The 25,671-nt window shown below is 55.7% G+C and overlaps 6 non-coding genes across 6 annotated transcripts; all 6 read right to left on the bottom strand.

Moving 5' to 3' along the window:
• Window positions 1-10,472: 10,472 nt before the first annotated feature.
• trnar-ucu (transfer RNA arginine (anticodon UCU)) lies at window positions 10,473-10,564 on the bottom strand. Its single transcript is given in 2 exon segments — window positions 10,473-10,509; window positions 10,528-10,564. It is a non-coding gene; the product is annotated as a tRNA-Arg (tRNA).
• Window positions 10,565-11,802: 1,238 nt separating this feature from the next.
• Window positions 11,803-11,876, bottom strand: trnat-agu (transfer RNA threonine (anticodon AGU)). Its single transcript has one exon. It is a non-coding gene; the product is annotated as a tRNA-Thr (tRNA).
• An 86-nt stretch (window positions 11,877-11,962) lies between these two features.
• On the bottom strand, window positions 11,963-12,036 carry trnan-guu (transfer RNA asparagine (anticodon GUU)). The gene has a single exon. It is a non-coding gene; the product is annotated as a tRNA-Asn (tRNA).
• A 418-nt stretch (window positions 12,037-12,454) lies between these two features.
• Window positions 12,455-12,545, bottom strand: trnar-ucu (transfer RNA arginine (anticodon UCU)). Its single transcript is given in 2 exon segments — window positions 12,455-12,490; window positions 12,509-12,545. It is a non-coding gene; the product is annotated as a tRNA-Arg (tRNA).
• Window positions 12,546-13,783: 1,238 nt separating this feature from the next.
• Window positions 13,784-13,857, bottom strand: trnat-agu (transfer RNA threonine (anticodon AGU)). The gene has a single exon. It is a non-coding gene; the product is annotated as a tRNA-Thr (tRNA).
• An 86-nt stretch (window positions 13,858-13,943) lies between these two features.
• trnan-guu (transfer RNA asparagine (anticodon GUU)) lies at window positions 13,944-14,017 on the bottom strand. The gene has a single exon. It is a non-coding gene; the product is annotated as a tRNA-Asn (tRNA).
• Window positions 14,018-25,671: the final 11,654 nt, after the last annotated feature.

The raw sequence follows: 25,671 nt of genomic DNA, 5'->3' as shown, positions 1-25,671 counted from the left end.
CGAAGCAGGGATGGAGGAGGACAAACATTTCAAATCTTTGTTCCTACAGAACCTCCACCCCGCAACCAGCTACCACCTGGGCGTGGCAGCCTGCCCAATAACTCAAAGCAGCCGCCAGCTGCGAGATTTAGCGGTAAGGAGCTACACCAAACAGGCAGGAACAACAATCAGAACCCAAGGCCACTCTTCCGTCCTGAGCGTCGAAAGACCTCTCGAGCTAGAGGGCACCTTGGAAAACCATCGCTCGGGAGACACCCGAGGACCGCAAAGACCGTTTAGGGACAGGGAGAACGCCTCAGGTAGGTATAACAACCGAAGGGATACCAGACCGTTCAGAAGGGACTCCCGGCCTAACGGCTCAACGAAGGAAGAAACCCAAGGAGACTCCGCAGGTAAGTCTTCCTCTAAACTGAGTCTCGACGCTTTGAACCTCAGTAAAGAACAGCTGAGTATGGTGCTGAAAATGATCCAAGACATGAAATTGAACCAGAAAAGTAAAGCGGAGGTCCTCGCCGTAACCTCCCTCGGACCTGAGACGAGTGATAACTCAGCGCTCAGCCAATCGGAAGACGAGTTAGAAGGCTTCTATCGGAGCCCTGTGGACCTGGACCCTCTGTCGGAAACACCTGTCACTGGGGACCAACCCCCTGAAGACCAGGAACTTGACAGCGACGATCAAACGCGACCGGAGTCCAACGACGTCTTGGTGGTCCAGGTAAGTTCTATCTCCAGCCCACAGGATAACGACCCATCGATCATCCAATGCGAGCCCCCCTTTACCCAGTTTCTTGGTAACCTTTCCGAAAAGGGAGCCGCACGCAAGCTTTATCTTTCAGTCCTCTTGGAGGACAACTTCGTGCATGATGCACTCCTTGATACAGCCGCCGACATCAGCTTGATCTCCCGCGAACTTTTCAGAACCTTACAAAAAGTGGCCCAGCACTCTCAACGAGAACTGAAGTCACAGCCCTGCTGATTGGAAATCCGACCTTTCTCTCAGGTCAACACCACCCTTGACGAGGTGGCCCTGATCCAGATAACGATCGGCCCCATGAAACTGATGCATCCTGTTTACGTTTCACCTTTGAATTCTATTCCCCTTCTTTTAGGTCAAGAGCTGCTCAGTCGCTTCGAGCCACTGGTTGATTTTAAACGACTCAAAATCTGGGCACAAGTCCGTCGACCTCTGCCCATGCCCCAATCAACTCCGCCAGTTCAGTGCAGTGCCATCGCGACCCCTCCCGAGGTCGACGTGCCGCCAGACAAAGACCTCAACGACCTAGCCGACTCCCTGGCAAAACAAGGGGCCCTTGAAGGGGCTCCCTGTAACTTACAGGCTGACTCACTGGACAGTGAGTTGATGCCCACCCAGCCCACCCTTTCGGTGGCCGCTGTCACCGGACGGCCCCAGCCCGATCGCGCCTTTCTTGAAGTGTCTCCGACCTTCGCTTCCTCTGACCTTGTATCTCTACAAGCAGCCGAGGGGGCCATAAGCCGCATCATCGGTTTCCTTCCTGACCCTGCGCCAAGTGCCATCCCTCCCGATGCACTTGCTGCCGACGCACCTCTCGCTGCGCTGTGGCGCACAAGAGAGAACTTCACCTTGCGTCATGGACTGCTGGTGTTTGCCTCTGAGATCCTCACTGCACCCGCATTTGTGGTACCTCAGAGCCTCCGGGGGGTTATGCTGACGCACGCACACGACGCGCCAACAGCTGGCCTCCGGGGGGTCAACGCCACATACAAACTCTTGACTGACCGACAGATGACCCTCCCCCTACACCTGTTGTACAAACCGGGAGAGGTTAGCATCGCAACCGCCTACACCACCCACCAATACATGTTGGACTTACAGGAGCACCTGAAAGCAACCTTCTCTTTCGCTCAGAAGAAGCTTGAGAAAAGTGCAAAGGATTGCAAGGCTTACTACGATCAGAAAGCCCCAAACGACAAGGTATGGTATTACATCTTAGCGCACCCGATCGGACAGACAAGAGACTGGCTAACCAAGCTAACCCGAAAACTCTTCCCACGTTGGTCCGGACCCTACGAGATTGTCAACAAACGATCTCCGGTGGTGTACCACGTGAAGATCACCAAAGGACGCAGAGAACCTACTCTGAAGTGGGTTCATCGCAACCAAATCAAAGCGCACCAAAACCCCATGGGACATGTCAGGGATGTTGATAGTTCCAACTAGAACACAACTCTGACATCACCAAAGGACGCAGAGAACCTACTCTGAAGTGGGTTCATCACAACCAAATCAAAGCGCACCAAAACCCCATGGGACATGTCAGGGATGCCGATAGTTCCAACTAGAACACAACTCCGACAAACACACGCCCGTTAGGGACTGTACTAACAACTGTTTTGCACGGATTGTAAAGTCTACTAACCCTAACCACTAAAACCTAATCAAAGAATTACGTGTTAGTGTCTCTAAAAACATCCCCAGATGTATGTTGACAGAAGCATGTGGTCACAACGCCTCCTCCTGATGGCATGTGACACTTACAGACCCCAGACGTTATTGCGTATCGTGATAGCAATACATGACAGTACCGGCGGCGTTTGCGGTTCAAAACCTGTGACAGCAGGCAGCGCGTGCCCAACCTTCGTGGCGGTGCGAGACCAGGTCACAGAGACCCGGGCTAAAATAGTTGGGGGGCCGTTGACTCGTGAACACTTCCCTCCGAGAGGCGATCCTCCACTATGACAAGCATGACACAGCAGCACGAGTTGTTCTGCCCCAACGACATCTAACGCAGGCGCCACCTACTGGAGCTTGGAAAATTTTAGCCAAATCCCCGACTTACAGCTGGTCCTAAGCCCGCAAAGTCCCTACCACTAGCCTCGTATGTTAATCTCCCCTGCATGCAAACCATAGAGTAGAATATTCTGTCACCTGTTTCGTACAGAAGCGGTCCAACCTAGAAGTTGCCGCTTCGCTAGGGTGAAACGTATGTCAGGAACCTTGTTAACCACTTTCGTTTTTTCCACGATAGACATCCACCTTGATCTAATTTTGTACCTCGATACTACATAAGCTACCTCGGTGTCTTAGAATCTTGTTTCTACGCCCAAATTCTTGCACTAGGAGTCAAGAGCTCTTGCATGGTTTACCACTCCCTCTGAGGATGATGTGCTGAAATTTAGTAGCCTAGGGATAGTGTAACACCCACTAGCACCTGCCCCTCAGCCCAAATAGGATAAAGCGACCAGTCCAGGTTCAGAGGTCTACCCAAATCATGCCACTCTGTGCCGCTCGCTGACTCGGTAAGGACATTCCCTTTGACATTTGCCCGATGCTTCTTCATCGGAGAACCGACGGCCAATCGGGGGGTTGTAGGGGAATGGAGATGGACATTCCACGGCCAGATAACAGAAAATCTCTCTTTGAACATTGGGGGTTTTTCGTTCTCCCTCTGTCCCTCACCGCAGGGGAGCCGCTGTGACTTGTGTGATAAAAGACCTTCTTCTCCCCACAGTCTTACAGGAAGATGCCCCGATGAACTGTTTTATGTGATTATGCCATGAATGTTTTTCGAATCAACTCATGTTTCACCTTGTGTTACGTATTTTTCCACTGTTTAAGGTTTTATATTCCCAATGCTTTAACTCGATATTTTTTATCACAGGTGAAAGAAGATGTAAAATGTGTCTACCTCAAGAAATAATGTGCACAAACTGCCAAAAGTGTTTAACGTGTAAATGTTAAAACAGGGTTCAATGTTTTTGCCATTATTATTTACGTTACTCCAGTTTTATTTTCTCGGTCAGGAAAATGTTAAACAGGAAGTTTTCGCAGTAGCGCCCGCCCCTTTCGCTCCCAGCATGCCCTGCGGGCCAGGTATCAAAAGGACGCTCCAAGCTTTTTTGTCGCTCTCTTTGTTCTTCTCTTGTTCTTCTATCTTGAAGCCGTCTCCCCGGGCGAGCTTTCACTTTTCCTTTGTCTCAACAAAATCCGTCCGTCACGTGGTCGACAAGGCCATGCCAGTCTAGGACTCTGAAACCACCTGGAACTACCTGAAACCGCCTGGAACTAAGCTTAAGCGCTAAACCGGACAGAGACTTTCTTTGCTACTTCGTTTCTTTTTGAAGTAATCTACGCCGTTTACGTGGATCAGCACTACGTCCTCATCTGAGTAAACACACCGCTAAAGCGTTCTACCGCCGAGGAACTCCCCGACATCGCCTCCGCTGCCGCCGCCGCTTCAAGGAGGTCGCAGCACACCGCTCCACGCGACCCCTCGCTCCCCGGCGCCAAGGACCCTACAGCACGTCGCAGCACACCGCTCCCCGGCGCCAAGGACCTTACAGCACGTCGCAGCCTCCTCCGCTCCACGCGACGCATCGCTCCCCGACCGCCGCCAGCTCCACGGCCGCCGCACGCTTCACGAACCTTCGCCGCCACACCGCTCCACGCGACGCCTCGCTCCGGACCTCGTCCGCGGACCAGGACCAGTCGGACCGAGTCTACAGAACCGTAAGCCGAGTCAATTGCGTGCGGTCCGTTTTGTAGCGTGATTTGGGTAGAGCTCAGCGGTTCCTCCTCCCTTTAGCTTCTCACTTTCCCTCTTTTTGATATAGATTAGCATAGACACGTTTGGTTATCAAAGGCAAAACCCTGGTTTAACATCATCTGCATGAAATCTGCTGTTAAATCTGATATAACATCACCTGTGATTTACCTGTGCGCATTTCTGCTCCGGTGTTTTGATTTCCCTTTTGATAAATAAACTACACGAAAGAGTTATTGACTATTGTTTGTTTGATTAGACTATGTGTAAGTCCCTGAATCGTGAAACACCCTTCAGACCTTTTTAACGAGCGCGATTAAGGACCGTATCTTAGCTCTTTGGGTTTAACCCTGGTGCCCCGTCTTGTCTCGTTTCTGCTAAGAAATCTTCCTTAATCATAAACTGAATACATGTAGTTTTGAGACCCTACACTGGTTTCATCCAGCTTCGAAGGCTCCTGCGCACTGCGGGGTTGTTGGCATTTGTGGTCCTGATTTGCGCTGGCTCACCCTTACGCTGGACACAGCGCCAGATGATATATTTGGTCCGACTCCGGTCCCTTCCTCGTCTCTGAGTTTGTCAAATGCAGCGCCTGTCCAGGGCTCACTTTGCTATCAACTGGCTGGTCACCGCCATCGTAGGGCCCCGTTCTGGTTTCATCCAGCTTCGAAGGCTCCTGTGCACTGCGGGGTTGTTGGCATTTGTGGTCCTGATTTGCGCTGGCTCACCCTCACGCTGGACACAGCGCCAGATGATATATTTGGTCCGACTCCGGTCCCTTCCTCGTCTCTGAGTTTGTCAAATGCAGCTCCTGTCCAGGGCTCACTTTGCTATCAACTGGCTGGTCACCGCCATCGTAGGGCCCCGTTCTGGTTTCATCCAGCTTCGAAGGCTCCTGCGCACTGCGGGGTTGTTGGCATTTGTGGTCCAGAGCCCCGGCTCTAAATTAAACCTGTTACCCTAGTAGGCCGGCCTCCGGGTCCCCCTCTCTTCTTCGGTTATGGAGTACATTGGGCGCGGGGGCAGCCAGTGGAGGGCAAGGGCCCTGCCTCCAAGTGTGGTGTAGGGGACAGGGGAGCCAGGGCCTTGGGGTCCTGGTGCTTTTTATCTTTTAAAGTGGCTCAGAGTACCAAGGGCACGGACTTCCAGGGGGCTGCACCAAGGGTGTGTAGCTCGTGTTGGGGTGCTTAAGTGTGGGTACCCGGGGACGAAAGGTGGGCCGGGGCCGGCGCGAGCCTCTGTGGTGAGTGCTGGGCCGTTCCCTTGGTACTCCAGTCGGAGTACCAAGGGCACGGACTTCCATGGTATAGTACCAAGGGCACGGACCTCCAGGGGGCTGAAACAAGGGTGTGTAGCCCGTGTGGGGGTGCTTAAGTGTGGGTCCCCGGGTTCGAAGGGAGGGCCTGGTCCCCGGTGGTCATCCCCGGAGTCCCAGAGCCTGCAACCCGGGGAAGAGTGGCCCGTCCCCAGACTGAGTTTGGGGGAATGCGGGGTGGCTCTGGAGGGGCTCCAGGGGTTCCAGGGGGTGCTCAGTGGAGGCCATGCCCAGCCAGAGTGTCCCTTCCCCGGGCAGAGTCTGGAGGAGTGGGGGGTAGCTCTGGAGGTGCTCCGGGGGCTCCAGGGGTTCCAGGGGGTGCTCAGTGGGGGCCATGCCCAGCCAGAGTTGCCCTTCCCCGGGGTGAGTCTGGAGGAGTGGGGGGTGGCTCTGGAGGGGCTCCAGGGGTTCCAGGGGGGTGCTCGGCGGAGGCCATGCCCAGCCAGAGTGGCCCTTCCCCGGGGTGAGTCTGGAGGAGTGGGGGGTGGCTCTGGAGGGGCTCCAGGGGTTCCAGGGGGTGCTCGGCGGAGGCCATGCCCAGCCAGAGTGGCCCTTCCCCGGGCATAGTCTGGGGAGAGTGGGGGGTGGCTCTGGAGGTGCTCCGGGGGCTCCAGGGGGTGCTCAGTGGAGGCCATGCCCAGCCAGAGTGGCCCTTCCCCGGGCAGAGTCTGGAGGAGTGGGGGGTGGCTCTGGAGGAGCTCCAGGGGTTCCAGGGGGTGCTCGGCGGAGGCCATGCCCAGCCAGAGTGGCCCTTCCCCGGGCATAGTCTGGGGAGAGTGGGGGGTGACTCTGGAGGTGCTCCGGGGGCTCCATGGGGTGCTCAGTGGAGGCCATGCCCAGCCAGAGTGGCCCTTCCCCGGGCAGAGTCTGGAGGAGTGGGGGGTGGCTCTGGAGGTGCTCCGGGGGCTCCAGGGGTTCCAGGGGGTGCTCAGTGGGGGCCATGCCCAGCCAGAGTGGCCCTTCCCCGGGCAAAGTCTGGAGGAATGGGGGGTGGCTCTGGAGGGGTTCCAGGGGGTGCTCGGCGGAGGCCATGCCCAGCCAGAGTGGCCCTTCCCCGGGCATAGTCTGGGGAGAGTGGGGGGTGGCTCTGGAGGTGCTCCGGGGGCTCCAGGGGGTGCTCAGTGGGGGCCATGCCCAGCCAGAGTGGCCCTTCCCCGGGCAGAATCTGGGGAGAGTGGGGGGTGGCTCTGGAGGTGCTCCGGGGGCTCCAGGGGTTCCAGGGGGTGCTCAGTGGGGGCCATGCCTAGCCAGAGTGGCCCTTCCCCGGGCAAAGTCTGGAGGAGTGGGGGGTGGCTCTGGAGGGGTTCCAGGGGGTGCTCGGCGGAGGCCATGCCCAGCCAGAGTGGCCCTTCCCCGGGCATAGTCTGGGGAGAGTGGGGGGTGGCTCTGGAGGTGCTCCGGGGGCTCCAGGGGGTGCTCAGTGGAGGCCATGCCCAGCCAGAGTGGCCCTTCCCCGGGGTGAGTCTGGAGGAGTGGGGGGTGGCTCTGGAGGAGCTCCAGGGGTTCCAGGGGGTGCTCGGCGGAGGCCATGCCCAGCCAGAGTGGCCCTTCCCCGGGCATAGTCTGGGGAGAGTGGGGGGTGGCTCTGGAGGTGCTCCGGGGGCTCCAGGGGGTGCTCAGTGGAGGCCATGCCCAGCCAGAGTGGCCCTTCCCCGGGCAGAGTCTGGAGGAGTGGGGGGTGGCTCTGGCGGTGCTCCGGGGGCTCCAGGGGTTCCAGGGAGTGCTCAGTGGGGGCCATGCCCAGCCAGAGTGGCCCTTCCCCGGGCAAAGTCTGGAGGAGTGGGGGGTGGCTCTGGAGGGGTTCCAGGGGGTGCTCGGCGGAGGCCATGCCCAGCCAGAGTGGCCCTTCCCCGGGCATAGTCTGGGGAGAGTGGGGGGTGGCTCTGGAGGTGCTCCGGGGGCTCCAGGGGGTGCTCAGTGGGGGCCATGCCCAGCCAGAGTGGCCCTTCCCCGGGCAGAATCTGGGGAGAGTGGGGGGTGGCTCTGGAGGTGCTCCGGGGGCTCCAGGGGTTCCAGGGGGTGCTCAGTGGGGGCCATGCCCAGCCAGAGTGGCCCTTCCCCGGGGTGAGTCTGGAGGAGTGGGGGGTGGCTCTGGAGGTGCTCCGGGGGCTCCAGGGGTTCCAGGGGGTGCTCAGTGGGGGCCATGCCCAGCCAGAGTGGCCCTTCCCCGGGCAAAGTCTGGAGGAGTGGGGGGTGGCTCTGGAGGGGTTCCAGGGGGTGCTCGGCGGAGGCCATGCCCAGCCAGAGTGGCCCTTCCCCGGGCATAGTCTGGGGAGAGTGGGGGGTGGCTCTGGAGGTGCTCCGGGGGCTCCAGGGGGTGCTCAGTGGAGGCCATGCCCAGCCAGAGTGGCCCTTCCCCGGGCAGAGTCTGGAGGAGTGGGGGGTGGCTCTGGAGGTGCTCCGGGGGCTCCAGGGGTTCCAGGGGGTGCTCAGCGGAAGCCATGCCCAGCCAGAGTGGCCCTTCCCCGGGCAGAGTCTGGAGGAGTGGGGGGTGGCTCTGGAGGTGCTCCGGGGGCTCCAGGGGGTGCTCAGTGGAGGCCATGCCCAGCCAGAGTGGCCCTTCCCCGGGCAGAATCTGGGGAGAGTGGGGGGTGGCTCTGGAGGTGCTCCGGGGGCTCCAGGGGTTCCAGGGGGTGCTCAGTAGGGCCATGCCCAGCCAGAGTGGCCCTTCCCTGGGGTGAGTCTGGAGGAGTGGGGGGTGGCTCTGGAGGTGCTCCGGGGGCTCCAGGGGGTGCTCAGTGGAGGCCATGCCCAGCCAGAGTGGCCCTTCCCCGGGCAGAGTCTGGAGGAGTGGGGGGTGGCTCTGGAGGTGCTCCGGGGGCTCCAGGGGTTCCAGGGGGTGCTCAGTGGGGGCCATGCCCAGCCAGAGTGGCCCTTCCCCGGGCAAAGTCTGGAGGAGTGGGGGGTGGCTCTGGAGGGGTTCCAGGGGGTGCTCGGCGGAGGCCATGCCCAGCCAGAGTGGCCCTTCCCCGGGCATAGTCTGGGGAGAGTGGGGGGTGGCTCTGGAGGTGCTCCGGGGGCTCCAGGGGGTGCTCAGTGGAGGCCATGCCCAGCCAGAGTGGCCCTTCCCCGGGGTGAGTCTGGAGGAGTGGGGGGTGGCTCTGGAGGAGCTCCAGGGGTTCCAGGGGGTGCTCGGCGGAGGCCATGCCCAGCCAGAGTGGCCCTTCCCCGGGCATAGTCTGGGGAGAGTGGGGGGTGGCTCTGGAGGTGCTCCGGGGGCTCCAGGGGGTGCTCAGTGGAGGCCATGCCCAGCCAGAGTGGCCCTTCCCCGGGCAGAGTCTGGAGGAGTGGGGGGTGGCTCTGGAGGTGCTCCGGGGGCTCCAGGGGTTCCAGGGGGTGCTCAGTGGGGGCCATGCCCAGCCAGAGTGGCCCTTCCCCGGGCAAAGTCTGGTCGTGTGCGGGGTGGATGATCCCTGCTCCGCCTCACGCGAGTTCGAGACCGGCTGGGTGCCCTTTTATCCATGAGGCACTGCACTGCCTCCGGCAGCCGAGTTCGGGGCCCGGTGAGGGCTCCAGGCTCCAGGGGCTCCGACCCGGAGCCTCCGACCCGCAGAAGGTGCTCCCTGGCCGGGCAAAGTCTGGCCGTGTGCGGGGTGGATGATCCCTGCTCCGCCTCATGCGAGTTCGAGACCGGCTGGGTGCCCTTTTATCCATGAGGCACTGCACTGCCTCCGGCAGCCGAGTTCGGGGCCCGGTGAGGGCTCCAGGCTCCAGGGGCTCCGACCCGGAGCCTCCGACCCGCAGAAGGTGCTCCCTGGCCGGGCAAAGTCTGGCCGTGTGCGGGGTGGATGATCCCTGCTCCGCCTCACGCGAGTTCGAGACCGGCTGGGTGCCCTTTTATCCATGAGGCACTGCACTGCCTCCGGCAGCCGAGTTCGGGGCCCGGTGAGGGCTCCAGGCTCCAGGGGCTCCGACCCGAAGCCTCCGACCCGCAGAAGGTGCTCCCTGGCCGGGCAAAGTCTGGCCGTGTGCGGGGTGGATGATCCCTGCTCCGCCTCACGCGAGTTCGAGACCGGCTGGGTGCCCTTTTATCCAAGAATCAAATGGAGTGTGGAGCTTCTACGGGCCTCCAGGGGCACTGCCGACCCAGAGCTGTGCCCCGGCTTCAGTTCTCTGTATCTCAGGAAGTTTTTTATTTATACATTTATTTCATCCATAATCTCTGGCGCCTAAAGGGTTATCAGCCGAGCGCGCTGGCCAATTGCGCCACAGAGACAAACAGCCTGCTCAATAAAATATTTGCGAGTCGACAAGCCGCAATATCTTTTTTTTTAAAGAGAGCCAGCAACATTCGAAAGTTCAGCCCCTGTCCAATCAACTGTGTTTAATGGAGAGCGAGGGCATCAATCTTTCTACCTTTGAGCTAAATCCCCTGTACCAATGTAGCTATAAAAAAACTGGAAGTCTTTCAATCAATCGACTCTCGCCAATTTATTGCGCACTCAATATACTGCAGTTAATCTGGATATTGAGGAAAAATTGCAAGATAATGTTATTTGACATAATGCCGGTGTATTTGCTTACTTTTTCAAGCAGACTTGGCAATTGAACCTCGTTCAGCAGTGCCTTTCATCAGATAGTAAAGCGAGCAGATTTTCCATTGTAAAAAAACTAGTATGTTCGCTCACCATTAGCGACTCTGGTGGGACTCGAACCCACAACCCTTTGAATGCCCTTGCAAATTATGCCTAGAAGTCCAATGCGCTATCCATTGCGCCACAGAGCCCATACATCCTTCCATGATGCTTATTTCCACAAACGCAAAACACGGTTTTCATCCAAAATGGGTCCACATCAGTCATTCCTTGCCAACAAACTGAGATTCAAAAAGTGAAAAGAGTGCAGTTAATCTGTGTGTGCAGGGATACTTTTCCATCTTATTCCAATTTGTAACAGCAGCGCATTTTCTGTCGTTGTAAATGATTTGCATGCTTGAATGGACAACTGAGTAGTAGTAGGTTTGAGATGGGCCGGTAATTATTTAGCACTGTGGCATCAAGACTGCTCTTCTTTAAGACAGGCTTAATGACTGCAGTTTTAAGGATCTTGGGAAAATTCCAGATCCAAGCAACATGTTGACTTTTTGATTGATTGGAGCCAACAGACTGCTCACCATAGACTTTAAAAATCTAGTAGGCAATGCATAAAGGCAGCATGTAGTGGAACTCAGACTTGTGGTGATCTCTTGGAAAGTTTTGTCAGCCACAAATGCAAAATGGGTTAACTCCAGTTGTCTAGCTGGCTGCGTGCTTGTTATCTGCAAATAATGGTATTTTTAATGTTCTGAACTGAGTCTTGCAAAGAAGACTGCAAACTCATTGCACCTGGAGAAATACAGAAACCATCAAAGTAACATTTACCACACTGTAATTTGAAATATTAACCTGCTTTGTCATTAGCAGGTCCAGAGTGTGCCCTTTGCCCTTGGTGGGGCCACTCAGGTGCTGAGTAAGACCAAAGCTTCTGAGGACAGCGCCAAACTCTTTAGAAGAAGACGAGGTTGAGCGGGACGTGAAGGAAGGAAGGAACAGTCACTCACGTACGGGAAACTCCTACCAAGCAGTGGCCAGCCTATAGCACACTGGGATTCTGTGGTAATTGAACCAAATTTAGCAGTTCCTTTCATCAGTTAATAACACAAGCAGGCTTTCCTATTTACCAATGTAGATAACAGGGGTTACAACAGTGACTCTGGTGGGTCTCGAACTCACAGCCTTTGAATGCCTTTGCAACTTTTGTCTGATTCCCCTTTTTCACAAAAGCAAAACAGTCATCCAAAAACGGTCTACATCAATCAATCAATCCTTACCATCAAACTGAGAAACAAGGAGTGAAAAGAGTGCATTTACTCTGTTTATTCAGGGATACTTTTCAATCTCTAATTAAAAAATGTAAAAGAGCTCTTTCAGTGATAAGTTTTTTCTGTACATGTAAACAACTGATTTGCTTGAAAGGCTATCATGAAGGCACTGCTGGGATTTGAACCCAAGATCTCCTGTTTACTAGACAGGCACTTTGACCATCTAAGCCACAGCTCCTCTTAAAAGCTACTCCAACCTGTTTCAGCTAGATATTCAGTGACCAATATTACCTCATATATTTTGCCTGCTATACCTCTTCCAATCGTCCCTGGGTGGGCTCGAACCACCAACCTCCCGGTTAACAGCCGAGCGCGCTGGCCAATTGCGCCACAGAGACAAACAGCCCGCTCAATAAAATATTTGCGAGTCGACAAGCCGCAATATTTTTTTTTTTAAAGAGAGCCAGCAACATTCGAAAGTTCAGCCCCTGTCCAATCAACTGTGTTTAATGGAGAGCGAGGGCATCAATCTTTCTACCTTTGAGCTAAATCCCCTGTACCAATGTAGCTATAAAAAAACTGGAAGTCTTTCAATCAATCGACTCTCGCCAATTTATTGCGCACTCAATATCCTGCAGTTAATCTGGATATTGAGGAAAATGTGCAAGATAATGTTATTTGACATAATGCCGATGTATTTGCTTACTTTTTCAAGCACACTTGGCAATTGAACCTCGTTGAGCAGTGCCTTTCATCAGATAGTAAAGCGAGCAGATTTTCCATTGTAAAAAAACTAGTATGTTCTCTCACCATTAGCTACTCTGGTGGGACTCGAACCCACAACCTTTGAATATCCTTGCAAATTATGCCTAGAAGTCCAATGCGCTATCCATTGCGCCACAGAGCCCATACATCCTTCCATGATGCTCATTTCCACAAACGCAAAACACGGTTTTCATCCAAAATGGGTCCACATCAGTCATTCCTTGCCAACAAACTGAGAATCAAAAAGTGAAAAGAGTGCAGTTAATCTGTGTGTGCAGGGATACTTTTCCATCTTATTCCAATTTGTAACAGCAGCGCATTTTCTGTCGTTGTAAATAATTTGCATGCTTGAATGGACAACTGAGTAGTAGTAGGTTTGAGATGGGCCGGTAATTATTTAGCACTGTGGCATCAAGACTGCTCTTCTTTAAGACAGGCTTAATGACTGCAGTTTTAAGGATCTTGGGAAAATTCCAGATCCAAGCAACATGTTGACTTTTTGATTGATTGGAGCCAACAGACTGCTCACCATAGACTTTAAAAATCTAGTAGGCAATGCATAAAGGCAGCATGTAGTGGAACTCAGACTTGTGGTGATCTCTTGGAAAGTTTTGTCAGCCACAAATGCAAAATGGGTTAACTCCAGTTGTCTAGCTGGCTGCGTGCTTGTTATCTGCAAATAATGGTATTTTTAATGTTCTGAACTGAGTCTTGCAAAGAAGACTGCAAACTCATTGCACCTGGAGAAATACAGAAACCATCAAAGTAACATTTACCACACTGTAATTTGAAATATTAACCTGCTTTGTCATTAGCAGGTCCAGAGTGTGCCCTTTGCCCTTGGTGGGGCCACTCAGGTGCTGAGTAAGACCAAAGCTTCTGAGGACAGCGCCAAACTCTTTAGAAGAAGACGAGGTTGAGCGGGACGTGAAGGAAGGAAGGAACAGTCACTCACGTACGGGAAACTCCTACCAAGCAGTGGCCAGCCTATAGCACACTGGGATTCTGTGGTAATTGAACCAAATTTAGCAGTTCCTTTCATCAGTTAATAACACAAGCAGGCTTTCCTATTTACCAATGTAGATAACAGGGGTTACAACAGTGACTCTGGTGGGTCTCGAACTCACAGCCTTTGAATGCCTTTGCAACTTTTGTCTGATTCCCCTTTTTCACAAAAGCAAAACAGTCATCCAAAAACGGTCTACATCAATCAATCAATCCTTACCATCAAACTGAGAAACAAGGAGTGAAAAGAGTGCATTTACTCTGTTTATTCAGGGATACTTTTCAATCTCTAATTAAAAAATGTAAAAGAGCTCTTTCGGGTGATAAGTTTTTCTGTACATGTAAACAACTGATTTGCTTGAAAGGCTATCATGAAGGCACTGCTGGGATTTGAACCCAGGATCTCCTGTTTACTAGACAGGCAATTTGACCATCTAAGCCACAGCACCTCTTAAAAGCTACTCCAACCTGTTTCAGCTAGATATTCAGTGACCAGTATTACCTCATAGATTTTGCCTGCTATACCTCTTCCAATCGTCCCTGGGTGGGCTCGAACCACCAACCTCCCGGTTAACAGCCGAGCGCGCTGGCCAATTGCGCCACAGAGACAAACAGCCTGCTCAATAAAATATTTGCGAGTCGACAAGCCGCAATATCTTTTTTTTTAAAGAGAGCCAGCAACATTCGAAAGTTCAGCCCCTGTCCAATCAACTGTGTTTAATGGAGAGCGAGGGCATCAATCTTTCTACCTTTGAGCTAAATCCCCTGTACCAATGTAGCTATAAAAAAACTGGAAGTCTTTCAATCAATCGACTCTCGCCAATTTATTGCGCACTCAATATCCTGCAGTTAATCTGGATATTGAGGAAAATGTGCAAGATAATGTTATTTGACATAATGCCGATGTATTTGCTTACTTTTTCAAGCACACTTGGCAATTGAACCTCGTTCAGCAGTGCCTTTCATCAGATAGTAAAGCGAGCAGATTTTCCATTGTAAAAAACCTAGTATGTTCTCTCACCATTAGCGACTCTGGTGGGACTCGAACCCACAACCTTTGAATGCCCTTATAAATTATAGTGTACTATTGCCGAAAAATGACAGAGTCTTTTCAGGTATAGTGTACTATTTCGGTTTTTACTCTAAGTCCCTCAGGGGCATATGGTGCTATACTATGATGGTCAGATCACCTCCAGGCCCCAGGGGAGTGCTTTTCTGGGGGCAAACAGTGCACTGATGATGGGGGATTATTTCATTTTGCTCATTTTGGTGTTTTTTCACATTTTAACCCATTTTCACCCCTTTTGCTCACATCTTCAAACTCGGGCCCTGATTACAAGTTCTGACCAAATGATGACAAACACGGTATTTATTATGTATTTTTTTCATTTTTTTTATTTTTCCAACTTATACATCCATCATTGGTGCCAGGCAGGTTGTGGAGAAAGCAGTGAAGAAAGGAGAGAGCCATCACAGAAAAGATGTCCATCCAGGGTCAAGGTACCCTGCACTTTTACATATCCAAATGACAGCATTTAAAGTTTTTTAGCGTATGGTATCTCTCGTTGCATGGAACCGCACAGAGGCCAACGCCACACTGACGGCACCTGTACTTTGATTGCCGCCTGCCTTTGGTACGAGAGCGGTCAGAGCACACGGCGCAGTCTGGACGTCCCTCTGCTTGACAAAGCCAATGACGCTCTGTGAGTCTCTGTGGCATTTCACCCTCCGGTCTTGAGCGCCTCTCTTGTTTTTTGGAGTGATCAGCCAGTAATGCATCAATAATGTTCTGAATGTAAACCTTTAAAGGTTTGTGTGGGCCTGGAGTGGATTTGGTGTATATGATGTGTGAGTTGACAATACTTATGCTTATAATGGCATTGAATATGCGATGATACCATTTCCGGGACCTGTGTGGAAAGAGGTATGTCTTCATCCTCTGGTCAGCAGTGTCCACTCCACCCATGTAGGCGTTGTACTGGTCGACACATACAGGTCTTTTGATGTCACGGAAGCCAGTGTCATCTGTCTTGGATCGGATCCTCCTCTGAACACAATCATTTCCATGGACTGTGGACAACATGGTGAGACGTTTAGTATCGTGCCAAGCACAAGCCAGGAGTTTTCCCTTTCTGCAAAAAACTGGGTCATCTCCTTTTTTCAGCTGTAAGACACTTTTACCAAGGCATTTTGGCATCCCCAACCTGGTAATCCTTACCGTCCCACACAGTCCAGTTTCCAAATCTGCTAATTCATTTGCAATTACAGGCGAGGTATAGTAACTGTCCATGTAAATCTCGTGTCCTTTGCCCGTAAAGGGAGAAACCAACTCACGGACAACTGCGTGTGTTGCACTGATGTTGCTTGCATTATTTTTGTACTGTCCAGTGTGCATTGACCAGCGCAAAACATACCCTGAACAGCTTTCACTCAGGGCATACACTCTATAGCCATATTTGTCAGGTTTATTCGGAGAGTAACATTTTAGTGAAGATCTCCCCTTGAAAGCTATTGTCATTTCATCTAAAGAAAGCTCCTTGATTGGACTGTAAACTGCTGCAAATTTGGGAATAATCAAATCTATTATTGGGCGGACTTTGAACAGTTTATCGTGCCCGGGCTCGCCTGTTCTCACATAATCATTATTGTTGACAAAATGAAAGAACGAAAGAATGATTTCAAATCTGTTTCTTGACATTACATTTCCAAATCCAGGCGTTTGTGTAAGCCAAAATGTTCCCCAGTAATCCTCGATTTCAGGTTTCTCAACAAGGCCCATGGAGAGATGCAAAGCGAAGAAAGCTTTCATTTCGGTGACTGATACATCATACCACTCAAGAAATCTTGAATGTGGCTTCAGAATCATAGGTGCCATACACTGATGTGCATATCTATTTGTCTCATCAGTAATGAAAGTCCAAAACTGATCGGTCAGAAAGAGTGACAGAATATCAAATGGATTAGCATCCGTCAGATCCATCTCTCCTGTGTAGCCAACTGGGTCTTCAAAAGGTTTGATCCATGCCTCAAATACCTCGACCTCTCTCAGCATGTCCCAGCTCTCATCCACCGGGCAAGTTTTACTGCAGCCACTGGTTCCACTGGTTCCTCGCCTCCGTCTGTCCTTTGCATCTGTCCGTTGTTTCGAAGTCCCTTCATCTCCACTTGGAAATCCATCGTCACTCTCGGGGAGATAATACCCTTCAGAGTCAGAATCTGCTGTAAATTGCATGCCACGTGTACTTCCTCCAGCCATTTTTTTCCTTACCGGATCTGCCCTGGATCATACCTGGCTAATAAAGGGAAGTTGCACCGAACCGACCAATGACTGAAGTGATTCATTTTCTACTATTATTTCATTAATTTCCTTGTACGGTAAAGTTGCATTTCTGCGACTTTGGCGCTTAAAGGGTTTTAAGAGAGGGAAAAGTATTGCTGCACATCAAGATTGTTTGCACTGTTTGCACTCCTTGTTTCTCATTTTTTGGGCAAGGGATGATTGATGTAAGACTTGTAGCTTTGGATCACCGTTATCCTTCCAAGGAGCAGTCTGCGGTTCCATGGTGTAATGGTTAGCACACTTTGAATCCAGCGATCCGAGTTCAAATCTCAGTGGAACCTTGAGTGCCCCGAGAGTAGCGTTACTCTTTTGAAAAAGTGCAGAAACATGAAGAATCTTTGGGTAAAATCTGTGCTTACCCCCTGAAAGGAGCTAACCAAAGCATACAAACTAAACAAAGCTGTTAAAATCTGGAGCTGGTTTTCTTATGACCAAGCTTATGATTCAACGCCTGGATTACAAAAGGCGTAAACGTTTCACCGCATTGCAACAGAAACTCAAATGAAAAGCATTGACGTTTTGAAGGAATCCTTTGACTTGGAGAGACAGGACTTTTATAGGACTTATTATGAGCAAGAAATGAAACAAAGAAATGACCACTATAATCCTCTGACAGTAATCTTCGTTGAAACCAATCAATCAGAACTTGCGAGGGGAATCATTTCTAAATGATCTCAATGCATTGGTAATCTGGACGACGTTCTGCTAAGTATATTCTAAACCAATGGGAACGAGAAGTGAACCTGGTTTTGTCTGACCAAGAGTGTGGAAATGTAGGAACAGCCCTGAGGAAGACCACAAAATCACATGCCTGAAGGGGAAAAATATGTTTTTTTCACCACACCATGTCAAAGTGCCCATTATTCACAAGGAAATGCTAACTGCTGGAGAACCCAGCAGGCAAACCACTATCAGGTGTTTTGGGGCTGTGCTGTTGCTCAAAAATAATGGACTGAAATTCACAGGGCACTGCAGACTGTTTTTGACTTTGCCATTCCACTCAAATTTAAAACTATGTACTTGGGCCTCAACACTCCTGCCATGGACACAATAAATGGATACCCTTGGAACATACTTTTGGCTGTAGAGAAAAAGGCCATCACAAAGAAATGCTCGACACCAACCACGCCAACGATCAAAGACTTGACTGACATAGTAACAGACATTAGACATTGGATGAATGGAAAACAGTGACATTCAGGCATAACCCTTTAGGCGCCAGAGATTATGGATGAAATAAATGTATAAATAAAAAACTTCCTGAGATACAGAGAACTGAAGCCGGGGCACAGCTCTGGGTCGGCAGTGCCCCTGGAGGCCCGTAGAAGCTCCACACTCCAGTTGATTCTTGGATAAAAGGGCACCCAGCCGGTCTCGAACTCGCGTGAGGCGGAGCAGGGATCATCCACCCCGCACACGGCCAGACTTTGCCCGGCCAGGGAGCACCTTCTGCGGGTCGGAGGCTCCGGGTCGGAGCCCCTGGAGCCTGGAGCCCTCACCGGGTCCCGAACTCGGCTGCCGGAGGCAGTGCAGTGCCTCATGGATAAAAGGGCACCCAGCCGGTCTCGAACTCGCGTGAGGCGGAGCAGGGATCATCCACCCCGCACACGGCCAGACTTTGCCCGGCCAGGGAGCACCTTCTGCGGGTCGGAGGCTCCGGGTCGGAGCCCCTGGAGCCTGGAGCCCTCACCGGGCCCCGAACTCGGCTGCCGGAGGCAGTGCAGTGCCTCATGGATAAAAGGGCACCCAGCAGGTCTCGAACTCGCGTGAGGCGGAGCAGGGATCATCCACCCCGCACACGGCCAGACTTTGCCAGGCCAGGGAGCACCTTCTGCGGGTCGGAGGCTCCGGGTCGGAGCCCCTGGAGCCTGGAGCCCTCACCGGGCCCCGAACTCGGCTGCCGGAGGCAGTGCAGTGCCTCATGGATAAAAGGGCACCCAGCCGGTCTCGAACTCGCGTGAGGCGGAGCAGGGATCATCCACCCCGCACACGGCCAGACGTGTGCTGCTCGGCTGCCGGAGGCAGTGCAGTGCCTCATGGATAAAAGGGCACCCAGCCGGTCTCGAACTCGCGTGAGGCGGAGCAGGGATCATCCACCCCGCACACGGCCAGACTTTGCCCGGGCAGGGAGAACCTTCTGCGGGTCGGAGGCTCCGGGTCGGAGCCCCTGGAGCCTGGAGCCCTCACCGGGCCCCGAACTCGGCTGCCGGAGGCAGTGCAGTGCCTCATGGATAAAAGGGCACCCAGCCGGTCTCGAACTCGCGTGAGGCGGAGCAGGGATCATCCACCCCGCACACGGCCAGACTTTGCCCGGCCAGGGAGCACCTTCTGCGGGTCGGAGGCTCCGGGTCGGAGCCCCTGGAGCCTGGAGCCCTCACCGGGCCCCGAACTCGGCTGCCGGAGGCAGTGCAGTGCCTCATGGATAAAAGGTCACCCAGCCGGTCTCGAACTCGCGTGAGGCGGAGCAGGGATCATCCACCCCGCACACGGCCAGACTTTGCCCGGCCAGGGAGCACCTTCTGCGAGTCGGAGGCTCCGGGTCGGAGCCCCTGGAGCCTGGAGCCCTCACCGGGCCCCGAACTCGGCTGCCGGAGGCAGTGCAGTGCCTCATGGATAAAAGTGCACCCAGCCGGTCTCGAACTCGCGTGAGGCGGAGCAGGGATCATCCACCCCGCACACGGCCAGACTTTGCCCGGCCAGGGAGCACCTTCTGCGGGTCGGAGGCTCCGGGTCGGAGCCCCTGGAGCCTGGAGCCCTCACCGGGCCCCGAACTCGGCTGCCGGAGGCAGTGCAGTGCCTCATGGATAAAAGGGCACCCAGCCGGTCTCGAACTCGCGTGAGGCGGAGCAGGGATCATCCACCCCGCACACGACCAGACTTTGCCCGGGGAAGGGCCACTCTGGCTGGGCATGGCCCCCACTGAGCACCCCCTGGAACCCCTGGAGCCCCCGGAGCACCTCCAGAGCCACCCCCCACTCCTCCAGACTCTGCCCGGGGAAGGGCCACTCTGGCTGGGCATGGCCTCCACTGAGCACCCCCTGGAGCCCCCGGAGCACCTCCAGAGCCACCCCCCACTCTCCCCAGACTATGCCCGGGGAAGGGCCACTCTGGCTGGGCATGGCCTCCGCCGAGCACCCCCTGGAACCCCTGGAGCTCCTCCAGAGCCACCCCCCACTCCTCCAGACTCACCCCGAGGAAGGGCCACTCTGGCTGGGCATGGCCTCCACTGAGCACCCCCTGGAGCCCCCGGAGCACCTCCAGAGCCACCCCCCACTCTCCCCAGACTATGCCCGGGGAAGGGCCACTCTGGCTGGGCATGGCCTCCGCCGAGCACCCCCTGGAACCCCTCCAGAGCCACCCCCCACTCCTCCAGACTTTGCCCGGGGAAGGGCCACTCTGGCTGGGCATGGCCCCCACTGAGCACCCCCTGGAACCCCTGGAGCCCCCGGAGCTCCTCCAGAACCACCCCCCACTCCTCCAGACTCTGCCCGGGGAAGGGCCACTCTCGCTGGGCATGGCCTCCACTGAGCACCCCCTGGAGCCCCCGGAGCACCTCCAGAGCCACCCCCCACTCCTCCAGACTCACCCCGGGGAAGGGCCACTCTGGCTGGGCATGGCCCCCACTGAGCACCCCTGGAACCCCTGGAGCCCCCGGAGCACCTCCAGAGCCACCCCCCACTCTCCCCAGATTCTGCCCGGGGAAGGGCCACTCTGGCTGGGCATGGCCTCCACTGAGCACCCCCTGGAGCCCCCGGAGCACCTCCAGAGCCACCCCCCACTCTCCCCAGACTATGCCCGGGGAAGGGCCACTCTGGCTGGGCATGGCCTCCGCCGAGCACCCCCTGGAACCCCTGGAGCCCCTCCAGAGCCACCCCCCACTCCTCCAGACTCACCCCGGGGAAGGGCCACTCTGGCTGGGCATGGCCCCCACTGAGCACCCCCTGGAACCCCTGGAGCACCTCCAGAGCCACCCCCCACTCTCCCCAGACTATGCTCGGGGAAGGTCCACTCTGGCTGGGCATGGCCTCCGCCGAGCACCCCCCTGGAACCCCTGGAGCCCCTCCAGAGCCACCCCCCACTCTCCCCAGATTCTGCCCGGGAAAGGGCCACTCTGGCTGGGCATGGCCTCCACTGAGCACCCCCTGGAGCCCCCGGAGCACCTCCAGAGCCACCCCCCACTCCTCCAGACTCTGCCCGGGGAAGGGAAGCTCTGGCTGGGCATGGCCTCCACTGAGCACCCCCTGGAGCCCCCGGAGCACCTCCAGAGCCACCCCCCACTCTCCCCAGACTATGCCCGGGGAAGGGCCACTCTGGCTGGGCATGGCCTCCGCCGAGCACCCCCTGGAACCCCTGGAGCCCCTCCAGAGCCACCCCCCACTCCTCCAGACTCACCCCGGGGAAGGGCCACTCTGGCTGGGCATGGCCTCCGCCGAGCACCCCCTGGAACCCCTGGAGCCCCTCCAGAGCCACCCCCCACTCCTCCAGACTCACCCCGGGGAAGGGACACTCTGGCTGGGCATGGCCCCCACTGAGCACCCCCTGGAACCCCTGGAGCCCCCGGAGCACCTCCAGAGCCACCCCCCACTCTCCCCAGATTCTGCCCGGGGAAGGGCCACTCTGGCTGGGCATGGCCTCCACTGAGCACCCCCTGGAGCCCCCAGAGCACCTCCAGAGCCACCCCCCACTCCTCCAGACTCACCCCGGGGAAGGGCCACTCTGGCTGGGCATGGCCCCCACTGAGCACCCCCTGGAACCCCTGGAGCCCCCGGAGCACCTCCAGAGCCACCCCCCACTCTCCCCAGATTCTGCCCGGGGAAGGGCCACTCTGGCTGGGCATGGCCTCCGCCGAGCACCCCCTGGAACCCCTGGAGCCCCTCCAGAGCCACCCCGCATTCCCCCAAACTCAGTCTGGGGACGGGCCACTCTTCCCCGGGTTGCAGGCTCTGGGACTCCGGGGATGACCACCGGGGACCAGGCCCTCCCTTCGAACCCGGGGACCCACACTTAAGCACCCCAACACGAGCTACACACCCTTGGTGCAGCCCCCTGGAAGTCCGTGCCTTTGGTACTCTGAGCCACTTTAAAAGATAAAAAGCACCAGGACCCCAAGGCCCTGGCTCCCCTGTCCCCTACACCACACTTTGAGGCAGGGCCCTTGCCCTCCACTGGCTGCCCCCGCGCCCAATGTACTCCATAACCGAAGAAGAGAGGGGGACCCGGAGGCCCGCCTACTAGGGTAACAGGTTTAATTTAGAGCCGGGGCTCTGGACCACAAATGCCAACAACCCCGCAGTGCGCAGGAGCCTTCGAAGCTGGATGAAACCAGAACGGGGCCCTACGATGGCGGTGACCAGCCAGTTGATAGCAAAGTGAGCCCTGGACAGGAGCTGCATTTGACAAACTCAGAGACGAGGAAGGGACCGGAGTCGGACCAAATATATCATCTGGCGCTGTGTCCAGCGTGAGGGTGAGCCAGCGCAAATCAGGACCACAAATGCCAACAACCCCGCAGTGCGCAGGAGCCTTCGAAGCTGGATGAAACCAGAACGGGGCCCTACGATGGCGGTGACCAGCCAGTTGATAGCAAAGTGAGCCCTGGACAGGCGCTGCATTTGACAAACTCAGAGACGAGGAAGGGACCGGAGTCGGACCAAATATATCATCTGGCGCTGTGTCCAGCGTGAGGGTGAGCCAGCGCAAATCAGGACCACAAATGCCAACAACCCCGCAGTGCGCAGGAGCCTTCGAAGCTGGATGAAACCAGAACGGGGCTCTACGATGGCGGTGACCAGCCAGTTGATAGCAAAGTGAGCCCTGGACAGGCGCTGCATTTGACAAACTCAGAGACGAGGAAGGGACCGGAGTCGGACCAAATATATCATCTGGCGCTGTGTCCAGCGTAAGGGTGAGCCAGCGCAAATCAGGACCACAAATGCCAACAACCCCGCAGTGCGCAGGAGCCTTCGAAGCTGGATGAAACCAGAACGGGGCCCTACGATGGCGGTGACCAGCCAGTTGATAGCAAAGTGAGCCCTGGACAGGCGCTGCATTTGACAAACTCAGAGACGAGGAAGGGACCGGAGTCGGACCAAATATATCATCTGGCGCTGTGTCCAGCGTAAGGGTGAGCCAGCGCAAATCAGGACCACAAATGCCAACAACCCCGCAGTGCGCAGGAGCCTTCGAAGCTGGATGAAACCAGAACGGGGCCCTACGATGGCGGTGACCAGCCAGTTGATAGCAAAGTGAGCCCTGGACAGGCGCTGCATTTGACAAACTCAGAGACGAGGAAGGGACCGGAGTCGGACCAAAAATATGCGCCGGCCCTGCCCCCCGCCCCGCGCAGAGCCATCGGGCACGTTGAGGCTGAAGGGGACTGGCGCAGAGCCCTTGGGCCCAGGGGCTAAGCGCAGCCATCATCCTTCAAGCCGCGCCTCCTGCTGCGCGGGGGTGAGTGACAATGGGCTCGGACTGTGGTTATCGTCGGACGCGTTGAGGCTGAAGGAGACTGGCGCAGAGCCCCTGTAACAGGGGCTAAGCGCAGCCATCATCCTCCAAGCCGCGCGTCCTTCAGTGCGGGGGTGAGTGACAGTGGGCCTGGACTGTTGTTCCACCGGACGCTTTGAGGCTGAAGGGGACTGGTGCAGAGCCCCTGTGCCAGGGGCTAAGCGCAGCCATCATCCTCCAAGCCGCGCGTCCTTCTGCGCAGGGGTGAGTGACAGTGGACCCGGACTGTGTTCCCACCGGACGCGTTGAGGCTGAAGGGGACTGGCTCAGAGCCCCTGGCACAGGGGCTAAGCGCAGCCATCATCCTCCAAGCCGCGCGTCCTTCAGTGCGGGGGTGAGTGACAGTGGGCCTGGACTGTTGTTCCACCGGACGCGTTGAGGCTGAAGGGGACTGGTGCAGAGCCCCTGTGCCAGGGGCTAAGCGCAGCCATCATCCTCCAAGCCGCGCGTCCTTCTGCGCAGGGGTGAGTGACAGTGGAACCGGACTGTGTTCCCACCGGACGCGTTGAGGCTGAAGGGGACTGGCTCAGAGCCCCTGGCACAGGGGCTAAGCACAGCTATCATCCTTCAAGCCGAGCGTCCTTCAGTGCGGGGGTGAGTGACAGAGGGCCTGGACTGTTGTTCCACCGGACGCGTTGAGGCTGAAGGGGACTGGTGCAGAGCCCCTGTGCCAGGGGCCAAGCGCAGCCATCATCCTCCAAGCCGCGCGTCCTTCTGCGCAGGGGTGAGTGACAATGGACCCGGACAGTGTTCCCACCGGACGCGTTGAGGCTGAAGGGGACTGGCTCAGAGCCCCTGGCACAGGGGCTAAGCGCAGCCATCATCCTTCAAGCCGCGCGTCCTTCAGTGCGGGGGTGAGTGACGGTCCCATCTCCGGAGACAAGGGGCCAGGCGCGGGGGAAGCCAGTCAGACTGAAGCCCCGCGCCTGGTGGGACCTCTGTCTCGGCCTCGCTTCCAACGTGTCCGGCGTGAGGTTAGCCGGAGCAAACCACAGCCGCAAAATGTAAACAAACCCGCAGTGCGCAGGAGCCTTCGAAGCTGGATAAAACCAGAACGGGGCCCTACGATGGCGGGTCTTGAGTGCCAATAGACCAAGCTCCTTGTCTGGTATACATAGAACCATGATTTGTACCATTTTCATGGTTGATTCATGGATGATCCCTGCTCCGCCTCACGCGAGTTGGACGGCTGGGTGCCTTTTATCCATGAGGCACTGCACTGCCTCCGGCAGCCGAGTTCGGGGCCCGGTGAGGGCTCCAGGCTCCAGGGGCTCCGACCCGGAGCCTCCGACCCGCAGAAGGTGCTCCCTGGCCGGGCAAAGTCTGGCCGTGTGCGGGGTGGATGGCCCTGGGTCTGGGCGGCGCTAAGATCACGGAGCGGGTCACCTCCGCGTACAGCCCGTGGTCAGCGTGACACCGTGCTCTGCCCCGAGCAATCAGAGCAAACAGGAAGCTTCTGGAAGTGCCCGGGAGTCTGGTAAAATCAAGCCGAAAATAGACCCTCTCATGCCCGGTCTGAGCGGCGCTTAGAGCCCGGAGGAGCGCGGAGCGCGGGGCTCCATTCAGAGCCTCCGTGATCCGACGCTCACCTCCGCACCTCCGAACCATGACTTGAGATTACGGCTGTGAAGGAGCCTTGGAAGCTGGATAAAACAAGAACGGGGCCCATCGATCGCGGTTCTCGGGTGCCCGTCAAACGAGCTCCTTGCCCGGTAGCCGCACAACCAGGAAATGTACCTGTTTCGATTGCGAAAAACGTCATTCTCAAAAACCGCCCGCCCCTCCCTCCCAGCATTACCATTTTGCACATTCCGCGTGAGAGCAGCGTAAGAATTTCTCGGGAGCAGCGTGATTTAGCCCGGGAATCTTGAGCTGAACGCTTATTCCCACGAGCCCAAAAAACGACTAAGTCCAACGGTATATAGTGTACTATTGCCGAAAAACGACAGAGTCGCTCGGGTATAGTGTACTATTGCCGAAAAAAGACAGAGTCTTTTCAGGCATAGTGTACTATTTCGGTTTTTACTCTAAGTCCCTCAGGGGCATATGGTGCTATACTCTGATGGTCAGATCACCTCCAGGCCCCAGGGGAGTGCTTTTCTGGGGGCAAACAGTGCACTGATGATGGGGGATTATTTCATTTTGCTCATTTTGGTGTTTTTTCACATTTTAACCCATTTTCACCCCTTTTGCTCACAACTTCATACTACGGCCCGGAAAAACGACAGAGTCCCTCGGGTATAGTGTACTATTGCCGAAAAACGACAGAGTCTTTTCAGGCATAGTGTACTATTTCGGTTTTTACTCTAAGTCCCTCAGGGGCATATGGTGCTATACTCTGATGGTCAGATCACCTCCAGGCCCCAGGGGAGTGCTTTTCTGGGGGCAAACAGTGCACTGATGATGGGGGATTATT

This window comes from Eucyclogobius newberryi, unplaced genomic scaffold (assembly GCF_026437365.1).
Source record: "Eucyclogobius newberryi isolate DKJ021-1_F unplaced genomic scaffold, fEucNew1.0.hap1 SCAF_8, whole genome shotgun sequence".
NCBI lineage: Eukaryota > Metazoa > Chordata > Actinopteri > Gobiiformes > Gobiidae > Eucyclogobius > Eucyclogobius newberryi.
Note: the sequence above shows the minus strand (reverse complement) of the source record. Positions and strands in the feature narration are given on the sequence as shown.